Source organism: Cololabis saira, chromosome 21 (assembly GCF_033807715.1).
Source record: "Cololabis saira isolate AMF1-May2022 chromosome 21, fColSai1.1, whole genome shotgun sequence".
NCBI classification, from domain to species: Eukaryota; Metazoa; Chordata; class Actinopteri; order Beloniformes; family Belonidae; genus Cololabis; species Cololabis saira.
The window spans coordinates 5,516,120-5,520,194 of NC_084607.1; positions in this window are offsets into that span (position 1 = coordinate 5,516,120).

Below are 4,075 nucleotides of genomic sequence, written 5' to 3' on the forward strand. Positions count from 1 at the left end.
TTCCTTCCTTCCTTCCCTTCCTTCCTTCCTTCCTTCCTTCCTTCCTTCCCTTCCTTCCTTCCTCCCCTCCCTTCTTCCTTCCTCCTTCCTTCCTTCCTTCCTGCCTTCCTCCCTTCTTTACTCCCTACCTTCTCCCTTCCTCTTTTTCCCTTCCTTCCTTCTTCCCTCCTGCTCCTCCTCCTTCCTTCTCCCTTCCTCTTTCTTTCTCCTTCCTCCTTCCTTCCTTCCTTCCTTCCTTCCTTCCTTCCTTCTTCCTTCCTTCCTTCCTTCCCTTCTTTTCTTCCTTCCTTCCTTCCTTTCTTCCTTTCCTTCCTCTTCTTCTTCCTTCCTTCCTTCCTTCCTTCCTTCCTCCTCCCTTCCTTCCTCCACCCTCCCTTCCGTCATTCCCCTTCCTTCCTCCCTCCCTCCCCTTCCTTCCTTCCTTCCTTCCCTTCCTTTCATTCCTTCCTTCCTTCCTTCCTCCCTTCCTTCTTTCCTTCCCTTCCTTCCTTCTCTTCCTTCCTTCCTTCCGTTTCCTTCCTTCCGTCCTTCCTTCCTTCTTCCCTTCCACTTTTCTCCCTTCCTTCCTTCCTTCCTTCCTTCCTTCCTTCCTTCCTTCCTTCCTTCTTTTCTCCCTTCCTTCCTTCCTTCCTTCCTTCCTTCCTTCCTTCCCTTCGTTCCTTCCTTCCGTCCTTCCTTCCTTCATCCCTTCCTTCTTTTCTCCCTTCCTTCCTCTTTCCTTCCTTCCTTCTTTCCTCCTTTCTTCCCTTCCTCCTTCCTTCCTTCCTTCCTTCCTTCCTTCCTTCCTTCCTTCCTTCCTTCCTTCCTCCCTCCCTCCTTCCCTCCCTGCCTCCCTCCCTCCCTTCCTTCCTTCCTTCCTTCCTTCCTTCCTTCCTTCCTTCCTTCCTCCCTCCCTCCCTCCCTTCCTTCCTTCCTTCCTTCCTTCCTTCCTTCCTTCCTTCCTTCCTTCCTTACTCCCTTCTTCCCCTTCCTCTTTTCTCCCTTCCTTCCTCCCTCCCTCCCTCCCTCCCTCCCTTCCTCCCTCCCTCCCTTCCTCCCTCCCTTCCTTCCTTCCTTCCTTCCTTCCTTCCCTCCTTCCTCCCTCCCTTCCTTCCTTCCTTCCTTCCTTCCTCCCTTCCTTCCTTCCTTCCTTCATTCCTTCCTTCCTTCCTTCCTTCCTTCCTTCCTTCCTTCCTTCCTTCCTTCCTTCCTTCCTCCCTTCTTTACTCCCTACCTTTCTCCCTTCTTTTTTCCCTTCCTTCCTTCTTTCCTCCTGCTCTCTCCTTCCTTCTCCCTTCCTCTTTTCTTCCTTCCTTCCTTCCTTCCTTCCTTCCTTCCTTCCTTCCTTCCTTCCTTCCTTCCTTCCTTCCTTCCTTCCTCCCTCCCTCCCTCCCTGCCTCCCTCCCTCCCTTCCTTCCTTCCTTCCTTCCTTCCTTCCTTCCTTCCTCTTCCTTCCTTCCTTCCTCCCCTCCTTCTTTTCTCCCTTCCTCCTTCCTTCCCTCCTTCCTTCCTCCCTTCCTTCCTTCCTTCCTTCCTTCCTTCCTTCCTTCCTTCCTTCCTTCCTTCCTTCCTTCCTTCCTTACTCCCTACATTTCTCCCTTCTTTTTTCCCTTCCTTCCTTCTCCCTTCCTCTTTTCTTCCTTCCTTCCTTCCTTCCTTCCTTCCTTCCTTCCCTTCCTTCCTTCCTTCTTTACTCCCTTCTTCCCTTCCTCTTTTCTCCCTTCCTTCCTTCCTTCCTTCCTTCCTTCCTTCCTTCCTTCCTTCCTTCCTTCCTTCCTTCCTTCCTTCCTTCCTTCCTTCCTTCCTTCCTTCCTTCCTCCCTTCCTTCTTTTCTCCCTTCCTTCCTTCCTTCCTTCCTTCCTTCCTTCTTTACTCCCTTCTTCCCTTCCTCTTTTCTCCCTTCCTTCCTTCCTTCCTTCCTTCCTTCCTTCCTTCCTTCCTTCCTTCCTTCCTCCCTTCCTTCTTTTCTCCCTTCCTCCTTCCTTCCTCCTTCCTTCCTTCCTTCCTTCCTTCCTTCCTTCCTTCCTTCCTTCCTTCCTTCCTTCCTTTATCCCTTCTTTTTTCCTTCCTTCCTTCTTTCCTCCTGCTATCTCCTTCCTTCTCCCTTCCTCTTTTCTTCCTTCCTTCCTTCCTTCCTTCCTTCCTTCTTTACTCCCATCTTCCTCCCTTCTTTTCTCCCTTCCTTCCTTCCTTCCTTCCTTCCTTCCTTCCTTCCTTCCTCCCTTCCTTCCTTCCTTCCTTCCTTCCTTCCTTCCTTCCTTCCTTCCTTCCTTCCTTCCTTCCTCCCTTCCTTCTTTCCTCCTTTCTTCCCTTCCTCCTTCCTTCCTTCCTAAGTTTGTTTTTCTTCCGGTAGACGTAACTTCCCTATCCAATCAGAACCTTCCCAACCCCCAGACCCAATTCTTCTATCCTTCTTTCCTCCTGCCATGCTCTCTCCTTCCATCTTCCTTTCCTCTTTTCCTCCTTTTTTACCTTCCTTTACTCCTTTTTCTTCCTACCTCCCTTCCGTCATTCGTTCCTTTATTATTTCTTCTTTGCTATACTTGAATAGTTGTAATAACAACCTAAAAATGTGCAGTTCTATCTTCAAGTTTTAAGGAAATGTTTAAAGAAAATACTGTAAATAAATATAAAACACTATAATTATAAAGTATACTATCTAAAACATTCTAGAATGTGAAACGTCAATTTTATATTTTGTCTTACTTATTTTTGTCTTCTTTATGTATTGTTTGTTTCCACGGAGTAAAGTTAATGTCTCATATTTATGCTGATCATAAGAAAAAAGGGTAGGCACTATAAGCTACGGCTTCTGCTACACCTTTTCGGCAAAAGAAATGTTTTTTTTTTTTTTTTACCTTTTCATCTTGTTCTGCAAAAAAGTGTGTACAAGCCGAAATAAAGATTCATAACAATAACAATAACAGTAACTGTGGCCAATAAAAGCTCTGACAAACTCCCAATATCCCGGCCTCTCAAGCAGCTGAAGATCCAGCAGGAGTTGTCAACACTTCCCATCCCTCCCCGGGTCTGACGGGCTCCAGGTCCCACTGGGGGCCCCTGGGGGCCCCTGGGGGGGCCCCGGCCGCCGGACTCCCTGGCACCAGATCCCGGCGCTGCAGGAGATGGAGCTCAGAGATAGGAGCAGGAGAAACTCCACCCAGGAGGCCTGGAGGACACACACGGACCTGTTACATCCTCTGAGCTAATCCTGCACCGACACTGAACCCACACAAACCTCCCCCAGGACTGGAGCAGCACTAACCTCTCAATCGCTGCTTTCAGGTCCTGAATAGTCGCTTTTTCTTCTTTGTCTTAAAGAGTATTGCTGGTGGTTGTGATGATAAATGATGGAACAGAATGGATTCAGAATTAAAACAATGTCCAAACATTAACCAGTTTAAAAACAAATATAAAAACATGATTTTCACAAGGTACAAAGAGGAAGGGGTTTAGCGGCTTTTAGGAGCCTGAATATAAACACTATTGGGTGAACGGGTAGATTTGTTTATATTTATGTACAGAAATGGGCAGCTAATTATATGTGTATGTATGCATGTGTATGTATATATGTATGTATGTACAGTACTCGAGTTGTGAAAAAAAACAAAATCAGGGGGGATGGTGGATTTTATCATATGGGGACAGATAATTTGTGCTGATTACAAATAATATAATATATTACAAATAATAGCACTGACCAAAACACCTGCAGAAATACTGCAGGAATGACATAGCAGCAGTTAAATGCAGCCTTCTGTAAGCTTTAAATATCCACTGGGCTTACATCAAATACATCAAAACACAACAATAAAAAACACTTTTCTGAACTTATCAATATGACTCTGTCCTTCACAGGATAAGTAAAATGGATTACTGCAAAAACTCAAAATCTTAACAAGAATATTTGTCTTATTTCTAGTTAAAATGTCTCATTTTAGTAAAAAAAATCTCATTACACTTAAAACAAGACTCATCACTGGAAAAAACAAACATTGTCACCTGTTTCAAGTAGATTTTCACTTGAAATAAGTAGAAAAATCTGCCAGTGGAACAAGATTTTTTTGCTTCTAATGAAAAGATACATCTTGTCCCA